Below are 15,440 nucleotides of genomic sequence, written 5' to 3' on the forward strand. Positions count from 1 at the left end.
AGAAGTCGAGGGTGCCTGGGACACCCTGAGAGCTCAGGACAGGAAGCCAAGGACCAATTAGCCGAACATGGGTTTGCTGGCGCTGCAGGGTTCCGATGGGTGGCCGCTCCGCCATGGGCAGAACAGCAGCAGAGAATCATAGAACTGTAGAGTTGGAAGGGATCCCGAGGGTCATCTAGTCTACCCCCTGCAAGGCAGGAATTACAGCCTGGAGGGCTAGCTTGGCCGTGCGTGCCCTGGGCCGTGGCTGCCATGCACCGGGAATGGCCCTGGTGCCGAAATTTGTGGGTGCCTGGCCCCTTCATGGGGAATTTTGTGGGTGCTCGGGCACCCAGGGCCCTAGGAAGCCGGCACCTATAATTACAGCTGAAGCATCCTTGGCACATCCAAACTCTGCTCAAAAACCTCCAATGAAGGAGAGGTTTCACAGTCAGTCTACAAGCCACCATGCTTAAAAGGGGAACAGCACATACAGGGAGCTGTTTTGTACCAGGCCCAATAATTTGGCTGTCCTCATTTTGCACACTCCAGCTGACAGCATCTCCAGAGACTTTCCCACCACCTGCTACTTGCAATCCTTTCAACTGGACGTGTTGGGGACCAAACTTGGAATCTGCACCCCTCAAAGTATTTGGGGCTCTGCTGCTGAACTACTATGGCCTACAAACTATTCCTCAGGTGCCACCTGCTGGATTCTGCAGAACTTTTTAGGAGGTTTTGTGAAAGATAACTCCCTTCACCTGTAGAAGCACACTCCATTGTCTCTTGAGAGAGATGGATGGCAACCAACTCCCTCCCACACTCACACCGCTGGGTTGTGCAGAGTCTAAGGGTCTTCTTTCCATCCAGCACCTCTGTTGCAGGCAAATGACTTCTCCCTGTGGCTCAAACCACAAGAGTGGGCTGTTTGAAAAACATGGTCTCTCCACCTCTCTCACACAAAACATGGTGCAAGCTTTCAGATTAGTGTGTGCTGTGTGACTTGTGGTTGTGCTAGTGTCACAAGTGCCAATTGGACAGTATGTGGAATGCCGCTTTTTATGGCATATTTGGGTTTGGACCTTGGAAGGTGCTTGACGGTGCCAACCTTGCTGCTTACTACATTTCTAATAAGCATGATTTCATGGGCTACCTGTATTTTAAAAATCAGCTTTTTGGGTGATTTTTAAGAACTATATTAGGATGTGCACAATGCCCTCCCTTTTGGGAAAGATGTAAACATTCCCCACAATCAGAATTTTTCTTGACTATGGTATCTGGAACTTGGTGTATTTCAACTCACACACCCCCACCTTTTTTTCCCAGGCTACAAATTGTGCTCCCTCTTCAGGGAGACATGTACAAATGATTCCACTGCTGCTGCCTCCCTACAGATAATGCTATCTTGAATTATGCATATAAGAAAGTTCAGTCTTCTTCAAGATCACATGGAATTGTCCCCAAAATTCTGATTCATGCAAACATGATGCCTGAGCATTTTCATTGTGTCCAATAGGTCACATGGCTTTAAAACTCTGTGGGTTAAACCACTGAGCCTAGGGCTTGCTGATCAGAAGGTCAGTGGTTCGAATCCCTGCAATGGGGTGAGCTCCCGTTGCTTGGTCCCAGCTCCTGCCCACCTAGCAGTTCGAAAGCACATCAAAGTGCAAGTAGATAAATAGGGACCGCTCCGGCGGGAAGGTAAACGGCGTTTCCGTGCGCTGCTCTGGTTCGCCAGAAGCAGCTTTGTCATGCTGGCCACATGACCCGGAAGCTGTCTGTGGACAAACACCGGCTCCCTCGGCCTATAGAGCGGGATGAGCGCCGCAACCCCAGAGTCGGACACGACTGGACCTGATGGTCAGGGGCCCCTTTACCTTTACCTTTTTAGCAGCATGACAGGCATAAGTTCATCAGACTGAGCTTTCCCAATCACTGCCTTTGTATGACACAAAAAGCTTCAACTGATGAAATTTGCTTGTTAGAGGCAAAAAACTTTGCAAGAAAATGTTTTTGCCTTTTGGCAATCCTTATATAGTTTGCTTAATCTCTACAGCTCAGACATTGCAACAATTTAATGAATAATAGACCCTAAGGACCTTGTGCAGCAAGAACCTAGAGGCTATTTTAAGATACCTTTTATTTTTGGTCACATAATTAATTTTAATTCTGCCCCTGCCTTTTCCCACCTTCTAAGGCAGGAAATTATTGATCTGCAGCCAACACAGTGATGGGCTTGACTTATCCAAAGCCCTGCTGCTTCATAGCTTGAAATTGCCTGGATCTAAAATCAATTAATAATTTGAAACATTTTGCAAAATAATAAATTGAAAGAGGGTGGCACTGGTTTCCTTTTATACACACACAAACATCCTTCAGTGGAAGCCATGAGATATGGCTAGATGGGAGCACAGAGGAGATGGGAATGCCGCCCTGAAGACTCCCATGGCTAATTCATTGTTGTCATTGGCTGGTGGATATTGACAGCTTCCTATGGCAAACCAGATCAATCACAAATGACATTATCCTACCGGCCACAGTGATTGCATAATGATTGTATTTGACACAAGTTCCACCTCTTGCTTATTGGAGGAGGAGCACCTTTCCCGGATGGCCCTTTTGGCCACTTTATAGAAGCCCCCCCCCCAAAGGGGATGATGATTAGTGCCACTCTGTTAGGGCCTTCCTGCCTGCATTTCTCAATAATGTGTCTCTATGGTTGACTTCAATTGCAGCTAACTTGTTATCCAGGCACACTATCTATGGCGGAGGTGGGAGGCCAAGCCCCCCCCAAAAAAAAATTACTGAGAGGGCCAGGCCCCCTCACTATTCCGCAGCAGGGCGGGCCCCGTTGGGCCCTGCCATGGCTGCGGCGGGCTCCGTCGGACCCTCCTGCCACTGTGACTAGTCTCCGTCAGACCTTTAGGAGGGTGTGCCTGGCCCCGCCAGGCCTTACCACATGCGTGCACTGGGGCCCCCCAATGTTGCTACGGTATCTGAGAGGGGTGGTGGTTTAAAAAACAGGATAGAACTGACTGTAATACATAGATGACCCTTTGGGTCCTTTCCAGCTCTACAATTTTACTATTCTATGCACTTCTTTACTGTCATTTGACCAACAAACAGACAACATCCAATATACCATCTCAGGACTATTTAATTGCTCATCTTCTAACATTGTGTATGCCATCAAATACCAACAGTGCCCTTCAGCTCTCTATATTGAACAAACAGGCCAAACCCTACGCCAAAGGATAAATGGACATAAATCTGACATCAGGAACCACAAGACAGAGAAACCAGTAGGAGAACACTTCAATCTCCCAGGACATTCTATACAAGATCTCAAAGCAGCTGTTTTATTACAGAAAATTTTCAGAAACAGACTGGAAAGGGAAGTTGCTGAATTGGAACTCATTACCAAGCTTAAAACCATGGAACCACCTGGGATGAACAAAGACATAGGATTCTTATCTCATTATGCATGATCAAGCTTTCTTTAGTGCCTCAGCCCTTGCTTCCCCCCCCCCACAGGACCTATTGCAGTCATCAGCAGTCGTTAACAGCCATCAACAGGTTTGCCACTCCTATCAGCCCATCACCCATTCCCACCCACCCCCACCACCCTCTGAATATACATAAGGGTCTGGTTACTTCTGTTTCAGTGTATCTGTGTATCTGAAGAAGTGTGCATGCACACGAAAGCTCATACCAAAATAAAAACTTAGTTGGTCTTTAAGGTGCTACTGAAGGAATTTTTTTATTTTGCTTCGACTCAGACCAACACGGCTACCTACCTGAATTTAGAAGAGCTTGCCTCTGAGTAGGCAGAGGATTGTGCTGTCAGTCTACCTAGCTAGCCAGGGGGTGTTATTGATCTGTTCTCTTGATCTTTGCTAATGTCCCACTTAGCTACCATTTTTAGATGCCTAGAAGGGAGAGGGTGATTTGTCCAAAATGTGGAAGGGTTTGTGTGGAGCTGGTAGATTCCATTAGGGCCTCCCCGATCAAAAACAATAGTGATCTGAGCACTGTCAAACCCAGAAAGCTTTTTCCAGCTGCTTAGAAATTATCTTGATGACTCACATGCAGACAGACGTGGAGGTGTCGGCATAATTGTTGCACTTTATTTTATGTGCCTGGCAGCGTGGGCACACGAAAAGCATCTGCTGGGATTTTGGAACAATGCTAGTGGCAGTTAAGTTCATGCTCACATGGATTAGGCTCCTGGTGGAAAGGCAGTAGCTCAGCAGCAGAGAACCTGCCTTGCAAGCAGAAGGTTCCACTTTCAGCCCCCAATGGCATTGTCAGAAGAGATCCCCAAGAGCTGCTGCCATTCAGTGTAGGCACTACTGAGCTAGATGCACCAATGGGCTGGCTCAGTATACAGCCTCTGCCCTGTTCCCAGTGCTGCTTCCAGGAATTGGCGGTGGGGGAGCAGAGTGCTTTCCCTGCTTCCCTCCCAGATGGACAGGGAATGGATCCTGAGAGTTGCCTTCATCTTCACACCATGTGGCCCCTCTGCTGATCTGGGGGGCACAGCCAATGTCCAACCTTGCCTCTATTCGGAGCCAGTTCCAACCTTTCAGAGCTTTCCTTTGAGATATTTAAGGTAGGAAGAACACTTGCCTCGTAAGGTCTCCTGCTGTGATCTCAGGCACACTGAGGAGCAAGTCCCATTTAAACATATGAGTTTGCTTTTGAACAAGCCTGCTTTGAATCACAACACCAGGAGCTCACTCTTCCCATCTTTCTGCCCTCTGTCACTTCCGCTAAGCCTTTCAATGCAAACTCCACCAGGCCAAGGAGGCGACGCATTCTCTGCCAAGGCTACAGGCCTTCTGACAACCTCCCATGATGCAGGGGAGAAAGACATCCATCATCTCTCTCCACCATGCCAAAGTGGCACGAACCACCACAAATTAAACCCATCAATCAGCTCAGCTCTGCCTCTGTGTGAGTTTGTTGGAAAGCCAGAGGGAGGAGTTGGGGTGGTGAGGCTTCTCTGCTGTACGTTGAAGAGGAAACCAGGTTATTTGCACCCCAGATTGCAGAGGCTGGAGAATTGAGAATTGGGGTGGGCAAAGGTGGGGGACTCACTGGTGCCTTCCCTTCCAACAGTGGTCCCTAGTGGTAGCAGCAAGCAGCAGTGGGTGGCCATAGCACTATGAGCACTGCCTGGTGCCCACTGGGCAGGGTGTGGCCGAAAGCAGGGAGGCCAACATTGCTGGAGCTAGAGATAATGACAGGCAGGGAATCCCCCCCTTTCCTCATCCTCTGGTGTAAGGCAACAAAGTGCCCAATCCCAATCCCTTTTGCATAGGTGTAGCTGCAATGATTGGGGTGAGGGCATATTGCAAAAAAGCAAATTTGGGGGCCAGCAGGGATACAGGGGCATATGGCCCGCAACAGATTATCCTGGAAGGAATGCAGTGGGAGAGGGAGAGAAGGTTCTCAACATCTGTAATAAGCATTCTCCAATATATGTGGGGCATGAATTGGGGTGCCCTAAAGGTTACTTTATCAGGGACCCAGGTGGTGCTGTGGGTTAAACCACTGAGCCTAGGGCTTGCTGATCAGAAGGTCGGCGGTCCCTGTGACGGGGTGAGCTCCCATTGCTTGGTCCCAGCTCCTGCCAACCTAGCAGTTCGAAAGCACGTCAAAATGCAAGTAGATAAATAGGAACCGCTACAGCGGGAAGGTAAACAGCGTTTCCATGTGCTGCTCTGGTTTGCCAGAAGCGGCTTTGTCATGCTGGCCACATGACCTGGATGCTATACGCCGGCTCCCTCGGCCAATAATGCGAGATGAGCGCGCAACCCCAGAGTCAGTCACGACTGGACATAATGGTCAGGGTACAGAGGTGGGTTTGTACAACCAGCCAATAACCCACTTGCCAGAGAATGCCGTAGCTGGGGGGGGGGGGCTAGCCAGGTTTTTTTGCCCTGGGCCAAGCCTCCAGAGGTGAGCCATTGAGGTTCCAGCATGTGTGTGTATGCAAATGAGCATGGGGGGGGCACTGCCAAACTGGGTCTTTGATCAGGGCGAATAAAGCCTAGTTTTGCCCCTGTTGTCAGGTCAAGGCCAGTGTCAGGAAGAGGCAGTCTCCACCATGCCTTGCAGCATTTTCACTCTGCACAAACAGTGTCAGTGCCAATAAGCCTCCCTCCTTTACGCTAGAGCAAGAGAAAGCCCAGTGACTGATGGGCTGCTGGAGTCTCCAGACCTGGAGGGCGAATTAACTCCCCATCACCTCAACCTCACCTGCCTGCCTTCTTGTCCCAAGGCCTTGACGCACTCAGAGTAGGGGGGCGCCTGTCCTATCCTTGATGCAGGCCTTGCCCTCCTGCCCTGGCATGGTCCTGGAGGAAGGGAGAGTGGGGGGGGAGACAATAACAACGACACCTGACAATTAATATTCAATTATGCAGACAAGAGAAGTGAAATGAATCAATCTGTGTCGCAAGGAGATAAGCCTCTAGCCGCGAGGAGCTGCTGCTTGCTGGCAGATAACAAGGAGAACCAAAAACAAAACCTCCTCTCCGCATCCCACCCCCAGGACACTCCATGGCCCATCCAGCCTCCCCTCTCGCTTCCCCTCCACTATCCTGTACTGCAGGGCTTTTGTTTTCAGAGGGAGGAGTCCTTCAAGGCAAGAGAGGGGAAACAGTGGGCATCCAGGGCCCTCCCTTCCCCAAAAGGCTGCACATTTTCCATGGCAGAATCTGTCATCCTTCCTTGCAAGGCTCCACGGCCTGCAGCTGGATTAGAAGAGGGAGCCGGGTGATGAATGGGGAGATAGGGGCAGAATGGCTGAGCTGGAAGGATTGGTATCTCTCCACTGGCTCAGAGCTTAGGGAAACAATTAATGCATCTGACGGCCTGCGGATGCTGATAGGGAGTTGGGAGGAGGTGTGCAGATTTTGCAGTTCAGGGGCTGTAGGGGATGCCATCTGCACACACAGCATCCTTTCCGACTTTTGCAGTCAGCTTGTGAGCAGGGCTGTAAAATCCTGAAAAGCAGAGATGTAGGGATAAGGACAACAGAGCTGCTGAGAAGGTGCAGGGAGGGGTATGAATGGCAGCTTAGAGCAGGGGTTCCCAAACTATGGGATGCGGCCCAATCACCTTCTAAATCTGGCCCGCGGACGGTCCGGGAATCAGCATGTTTTTACATGAGTAGAATGTGTCCTTTTATTTAGAATGCATCTCTGGGTTATTTGTGGGTCATTGGAATTTGTTCATTTCCCCCCCAAACTATAGTCCGGCCCCCCACAAGGTCTGAGGGACAGTGGACCGGCCCCCTGCTGAAAATGTTTGCTGACCCCTGGCTTAGAGTAAGAGGCCAGGCCAGGTGTGGCAGACAGGAAGCACTTGTCGAAAGCACCCCGGATGGCGAAAGCACCTCAACTGGTTGATGATCCTACTAGGCATCAGAGAAAACCCTGGGCTGCCCGTTGGACAAATGACACCTTTGTCCCCAGCTCGGCTGCCTTTGGAGTGCGGGGTTGCTGTCCCCACGCCCACTGGTGGCCACTCTTGGCTTAACTGGACTGCAGCCCCAGAATGTGTTGCAGGAGCATGTGTGCATGTGCGACAATGCGTTGATTGTGTGGCCTGGCCTGGCTGCCTCTTCATTCATTCAGGAGCCTTTCTCAACAGCAAGGAAGGGATGTAGCTCAACAATAGAGAATCTGCTTTGAATGCAGAAGGTCCCAGGTTCAATCCCAGCCAGAGCCATAAATAAAGTGCCTGCTATGTAGAGGGATATCTAATTTCCTCCTCCCTGGATCTACTATCAATCAATTTCATTGAGTAACCCGGAATTTCACTATTGCGAGTACTTGTACCTTTGAATAGATTGCTGTGAATGTCTTGTTACTGTAAAAGTGATACATAAAGTAAAGGGGGATACATAAAGAATACATAAAGAAAGGCACGGTTGCTTTTGATACATAAAGAAAGGCACGGTTGCTTTTGTTTATTTCAATGGGTTGGATTTACAGTATTATTCTATAATTCAACCCCCCACCACCACCACCACCATAAAAATGTTACAGACCTGAACAAGAGGCTGCTCTGGGAATATATCAGTGCCATTGAGCAAAGCAGAATTGTTTGGTCCTGTAGGTTGTGTTCACCTATTGTGGGAAGGAATGAACTACTCAGGTTGTCTGTGGGCAGCCATCGGAGGTGAGCCATGAGGTGGGACCCATGAGGTGTAGAGCAAATAAGCTGGTTGCTTAGCATCCACATATATTTTTATATCCTCCCTTCTCGCAGGTGAGAACCACAATCAGAGTTCACAGATACACATTCCAATGGGACCAAAACACTCCAGGAGACAGCAAGGTGAGTGGCGCGTGGCTTATTAGAGGGTCCGAAAGGCTCCAGTATACCTGAAGGAGCATCTCCACCCCCATCGTTCTGCCAGGACCCTGAGGTCCAGCGCCGAGGGCCTTCTGGCGGTTCCCTCACTGTGAGAAGCCAAGTTACAGGGAACCAGACGGAGGGTCTTCTCGGTAGTGGCACCCACCCTGTGGAACGCCCTCCCACCAGATGTCAAAGAGAATAATGACAACCAGGCTTTTAGAAGACATCTGAAGGCAGCCCTGTTTAGGGAAGCTTTTAATGTTTGACTGACTCTTGTATTTTAATATTTTGTTGGAAGCCGCCCAGAGTGGCTGGGGAAACCCAGCCAGATGGGTGGAGTATGAATAAATTATTATTATTATTATTATTATTATTATTATTATTATTATTATTATTATCAAAGAGGGCTGCAGAGAGGCACTTGGCCCTCATTCTGAGGCTCTCCATCCCTGCTCCAACATCCCTCATTGCCCAACCACCTGCTGCCTAAGACAGCAGGTTCACATTACCTAACGGCAGGGCTGACCCCGGAAGGTCAAGCAGCAAGCCAGCAGACAGCACCAAGTGGCAATTTTTTAGCCATGTTCTCGACCCTATGCATAGTGTTATCACCTCCATCCTGTGCCCCCTTGCTCACCTTTTTCCTAAACAGAAAAGCCCCCCAATGCTGCTATGCTCTTTAGCTCTGAGGTGAGGGAGGTAGCTCCCAGGTGTTTCCCACCCTGTGCCTTGTTTTGTTAACAAATCACACAATTGGGGGGGGCAGACCTTGCTGGACAAGGGACCCGGGTGGCGCTGTGGGTTAAACCACTGAGCCTAGGGCTTGCTGATCAGAAGGTCAGCGGTTCGAATCCCTGTGACGGGGTGAGCTCCCGTTGCTCGGTCCCAGCTCCTACCAACCTAGCAGTTCGAAAGCACATCAAAAGTGCAAGTAGATAAATAGGAACCGCTACAGCGGGAAGGTAAACGGCGTTTCCATGTGCTGCTCTGGTTTGCCAGAAGCGGCTTTGTCATGCTGGGCACATGACCTGGAAGCTGTATGCCGGCTCCCTCAGCAATAATGCGAGATGAGCACGCAACCCCAGCGTCGGTCACGACTGGACCTAATGGTCAGGGGTCCCTTTACCTTTTTAGACCTTGCTGGAGAGAGATACACTGCCTCTCTGCCATTCAGGACACAAGCAATGCATCCAGCTGGGCCACACAACACTCAAGCAACCACATTTTCCAATGGCCACCTGCATTGGTGATAGTTCTGCTATCTTGGGGAAGAATCGCATTTTCCACGGAACAAGATACCATTGCTCTAACACTGAAGGAATGTGATCTGCCCTCAAGAGAAGCTCTCGCCCAGGGTTACTAAATAGAGCCTCCATGTTCAAAGCAGTGACACTGAGATCAAACAATGGGGGGCAGTCAATTCCTTAGATAGTGAATTCCTAGGGGACAGGACAGGACGGCTGAAATGCCATGGGCTGCAAGGTGCTTCCAAGACGCCAAAGGGACAGCCACAGAAGCACATTTTGTGTCAGCATCTCCCATGGGCGTACCCAGGATCAAAGCTAGGGGGGCACACCAGCCACACCCCCAGCCACGCCCCCAGCCACCCAATTGGCTAGCTGGCAATGATGTGGCCTGGATTCCCCCAGGAGGCATGGTCAACGTCCACGCCCCCCAGAGGAAAGGGGGCCGTTTGCAAGGCAGCACACGGAGCCACCAGCGCTTGCACTCCTGCCTCTCCCGCTCCTTTAATGGCAGCAGTGGCTAAAACGAGGCAGCAGCAGCAAAGCTGCCTCCGTTGAAGGAAACCTGGACCTGGACCTGGGCTAACTTCAGCCCACACACTTTCAAGTCACAGCGAGCACATGCCGCGGAGCATTGTGGGGCAGCACTTTCTGTGCTGTGCTCGCTGTGACTTGAAGGAGTGTGGGCTGAAGTTAGCCCAGGTCCAGGTCCAGGTTTTTTTCAACAGAGGCAGCTTCGCTGCTGCTGCTGCCGTTTCGCTTCAGCCAAGCAGGCTGAGGCGGAACACAGCAGGCAGCGTCCCTGCCTGTCCTCTCCAGCTGCCCTGCTTCTAGGGGGGGCAGCTGCCCCCCTGCCCCATGCTGGGTACGCCCATGACATCTCCTCAAAGCAGGTGTGTTGTCCTTTCTCTGTGTGCTCTGCTGCCTGGCAATCCTCTCCACAGCCTCCAGGCAAGCACAGGCCTCTCCCTCTCCCTCCCGGGTACCAAGGTCTCATGCTGTCTATCACTTTGCCTTAGCAACGTCTGTATAGAGCTGAGTTGCCATTTTCCAATTTTGGTCCCTTGTGGTTGCTCTGATGTTCACTGATGGTTCCTGGGGCTCAGCAGGACCGGATTGAAACCTGGAGTCTTGTGGCAAGTTCCTGCCGAAAAGAGACTGGTTAATGAGGTGGGCCTTTGACCTAACTCAGCAAGGCAAATCCTTTCTGTGCCCACTGCTTTGAGGGAAGGTGTTTGGATTCCACAAAATAAATGTGGAATCCTCTGCACATTTACTGTGTACGAAGGGGAGAAATCCCTTTGCAGAAAGGACCTACACAACCACCTTTATCCCTCTCAGATCCAGGATCCTCACAGGGATCCATCTTCCCATCCTACTCTGGGAGACCAAGGAGGGCTTCCTGCCTTCTTCATAGCTATACAGAAGAGAGGGTATTTGACAGAGGCAAGGCAACCGGGACGCTTTGAGGAGCCTTCAGCACAGCTGCAGGTGGAGCCACCTGGGGTGGGAATCTTTTTCAAGGGCCACATTCTCTTCTGAGGGCCACATGCCAGTGGTGGGCGCAGAAGCAAAAGTGGGTGCAGTAACAAATTTTGGCTCTGCATTTTTGTTTCTCTAGCTGCACATTTCAGCAGCACATCTAACACGGAGTCGTTCAAACCCGGAGGGCCGCAGTCTGGAGGGGTGTTGGCCGAACAGCCTCTTCCTCTGATGACATTCTGGGGTCCTGGGTTGCTCCATTCTAGGTCCATGGTCTCATCCCCCAAAGTGGGGAAGTTGGATCCTGAAGTTATGGTACTAGCTGTGGCCTGCCAGGCAGCACCAAACAAGTCTGTCAGGAGTATGGGCAGGAGTCAGACTCTGGGGCCTGTAGTGCTTTGCAGGACTGGGGCCTGCCTCAGCTTGTGCTGGAGAAGCAAGGAGTGGCCACTCAGGTGAGGCCACTTGATACCTCACTGCACCTGGTGGCAGGAGCTGGGAGGGATAAAAGCTCAGCATTTCCCTTCAGCTCTTTGCCACAGCAACGCTATCCCTGCCTGGTTGCCTCTGGCCCCTTGCTCCTTGGACCCTCGCCTTGCCGACGCCTTGTTCCTTGGACCTTCGCCTTGCTGACGCCTTTATCCTTGATCCTTGATCCTCGGACCCTTGCCTTGCCGACGCATTGCTCCTTGGAACTTCGCCTTGCCAACGCCTTGCTCCTCGACCCTTGGACCTCCGCCTTGCCGACGCCTTGCTCCTTGACCCTGCGACTGCCTGCTGCTGGACCCTCAGCCCTGCACCTGTTCCTGCTTCTACACCACCATCTTGCCTCTGGTCCTGACGTCCCCAGTCAGGGCTTCAACCGCCCGCCGACCGGACCGTGACAAAGTCACCATATCCTGTGCAACTAGAAAGATAGAGGAGCTTCCCTCCTTTGCTATATAGATCATCCTTTCTGTCCATGCCTCAGTTTCAAGGAACTCTATGGATGCTCGCGGTGGCTAGATGGAACCTCCATTCAGCTCATCTCTGAATACCCATTGCAGGGGTTAATCACAGGGAAGGGCTGCTGCCCACAAGCCCTGCTTAAGGGCTCCCCAGGGGCATGAGGAATACAGGAATGCTGAGTCAGGCCCACTGTTCCACCTGCCTCAGTATTGCCCAAGCTGACTCTCCAGGGTTTCCCCCAGCCCTACCTGGAGACACCACCAGGGATTGTGGCTAGGGCCTTTCTGCATGCAAGAAAGATGCTCTACCAATGAGCAGCAGTCCTCCTTCTGGGTGGGCAGTGAGGGAAACAGGATGCCGGACTAGGTGGATCCGTGGCCTGATCTGGGTAGTTGTTCTGTCCTGCCCAAAGTGGGAATCAATGGGACGAGGCAGCCAGAATCTCACATCCTTGGGCCACTCCAAGGACCCAACTCGCCCTGAGCAAAGCTGTCTTGCTCTGGTCCTCAAGAGGAGTCTGCCAAGATGGTCAGTCATGACAGCACCAAGGAGAGCTCCTAAGTCAGCCACCTCATTCTGCCCCCCTTTTGAAGAGCTACCAGCTCTTACAGGGCTGAATCTCAAGGAGGAAAGGTGGGTAAGAGGAAAAGAGGGAGCAGGGAGGAGAAAGAAAAAGAGGAGAGAGGGATGGTGGCAGAAAAAGGGAGAACAGAGAAGGGACTGACAGAGAGAGAGAGAGAAAATGGTAAGCTCATCCACCTTTGGCTCTAGCCCAGGAATAAGGAACCTCAGGCCTGGCAAGCCAAACACTGCCCACATTGACCTTTGTATCTGGCCCCTGGGGAATCTCCCCAAACCAGAGACCCTCCCAAACCACCTTCCTCAGCAGATGCAGCTGCTTGACACTATCCTTGTGTGATTTTGCCTGGCTGGACTGTACTCTAGTAATGCCTCTTACTTGCCTGGCTGGAGGAGAGAGGGAGAAACTATGCAGAAACTAGCCTCTTGTACAGAGATAAAATTTTACATTAATTGCTCTGCTCACTTTTGGCTCCCAGAAGGTTGTCCAGAAGGGGATGTGGCCTTCTGACTGAAAAAAAAGGTTCCCCACCCCTGCTGTAGTCCATAGACAGTGTGGTGCGATGGTTAGAGTGTAAGACTAGGAAATGGGAGACCAGGATTCCATTCCCCATTCCATTCACTGGGTGAACTTGGGCCACTCACTGCCTCTCTCAGCTTAACTTACCTCGCAGGGTGCTGTGGGGATTAAATGGGGAGACACTGAGCCCCTTGGAAGAAAGAAGAGGATATGTAAATGTGAGGTTGGGGTAATAAAAAGAATTCAAAATTAAATACCCACTTTGAACCCCAGCCTGTCACGAGGATGCAACCCCAAGGGAATGTGCCACTGGGTTAAAAGAAGGCTGCTAGACCCTCTTGGAGCAGAGCAGTGTATTTCTGGAAGCTCTGCAGAAGCCAAGGGTGGCTGAGAAGAAGCACATGCTGAGGAACCACATTTTGTGCATCTATATGAGATGCTCTAGGCCTCATTACAGTGGAAACGGTGATCTGTGCGCTTCATAATCTGGCTGGAGAGCTGCCGAGGCCGCAGCTCCTTCCCTCGCCCTTTCGCCTGCCCAACATTTGATGACATTCCTGCCACTGCTTTTTCCTGCCCTGCGGGAGGGAGGCTACCACCGCCAACGCGAGGCGAAAGCAGGAGAGGAAGCACTTGAGCTGCAACCCCAGCTGACAAGCGGGACCAGAGGCGCTGGCAGAGAGACGGCTTTTTATAACTCTGATGAGAAATTAGCCATGCAGTGAAGTGCCCTGGGCAGAGTTTGCTGCTCAGGGCGCACCAAAGGAGCAAAGAAACAGGGGGAAGACAGCTCCCCACCCCCACCATCCGTGTCTCCCAGATAAATTCTGAATTTGGGGTGTCAGTGGATAAACAGAGGCAACGTTCCTCCACTCTCTTCCATCTTCAGCAGCCCCCCCTTTTTTTTACAGCCAGAAAATATTAAGCCCTTCCACATTGGTGCAGATTGTTGTTACCATTCTTGCCCCACCTCCCCATCGTAATGAGCTTCACCTGCCTCTTCAAATTTGAGGAGCAGGCCATGAAGAAACCTCCTCTTCCTCCTCCTGAATAAGTGACACCAAGGCCCCCCGCCCCCTCACACGCTCCGTTTGCTTTTCTCCATTTATTTTCATTTTCATTTACTTCATGTTACATAGTGGTACATAGTAAACAAGCACAAAACTGACTCTCCTAGCTGCAACGAAAAGAACTCACTCAGCGCTCCCCTGGAATCAGCACATGTCCACTTCGCTTAAGGACAAGCTGACTCTTCTCCCAGCCCAGCCCTGTCCATTCTTAACTTGCTATTAATGTGAGTCCTGCTGGTAAAATTGTCAGGCTGCCCTCTGTAGGCTTTTGAGAATAGGTAAGGGTTGGATCAAGGCATGGTAGGATTTTCTGCCTGCTTAATTTGTAATTTTACTGTCTGGAGCAGCATGTATGGTTTCTGTCATTTTCATTTCATATAATCAAGCTTTCCTTGTTAATGTGTTTCCAGAATCTCAATGTAAAGCTATTTGTTTGCCTCTTAAAATTACTGGGTCTGTCACCACACCCCTCACTGGCAGAAATGTTCTCTTGAACTCTGATAATGCCTTTGGCTTATCTATAAAAAAAAGATACAGGGGTATGTAAGAGAGAGTGTAGAATTTACCCAACTGACCAAATTGCATCTATTGCTCCACTCATTTTCCCCTCTGGCCCTGCCCAGCAGTGGCCTGTGGCCCCCCAAAGGGAATGCGGCCCTTGGGGTGACACAGATTCTCCACCCCTGATTTAAAGCATGCCCAAGGCAGGCATGGTGTGCCCCATTGCTGTGCCCTTTGCCAGCTGGACAGCACAGCAGAAGCAGAAGCAACATGTTCAAAGATCCTGTGAGCATGTCTGTCAATATGCATGGAAAGAGCCCTTTCACAAAGCGGGGCTGCTCCATCTTGCTAAACAAGCACAGGATTATATAGAGAGGCTTCCCAGAGCAGAGGTAGGCAACCTAAGGCCCGGGGCCCAGATGCGGCCCAATCGTCTTGTTTTTACATGAGCAGAATGTGTCCTTTTATTTAAAATGCATCTCTGGGTTATTTGTGGTGCATAGGAATTCGTTCATATTTTTTTTCAAAATATAGTCCGGCCCCCCACAAGGTCTGAAGGATGGTGGACCGGCCCACGGCTGAAAACGGTTGCTGACCCCTGCCCTAGAGAGAACCCTCGGTGTGCTCACTTCCCCCTGCCTCCTCTGGGTGCGAATCCTGTAACAAAGGAGATAATCCTTTATCCTTCCTCCTGCCTCTGAGGACAACCCCAGATAATCAGAAAGCAGAAGTTCGTGCCCTGTT

Source organism: Zootoca vivipara, chromosome Z1, assembly GCF_965207765.1.
Source record: "Zootoca vivipara chromosome Z1, rZooViv2.hap1.1, whole genome shotgun sequence".
Classification (NCBI taxonomy): Eukaryota; Metazoa; Chordata; class Lepidosauria; order Squamata; family Lacertidae; genus Zootoca; species Zootoca vivipara.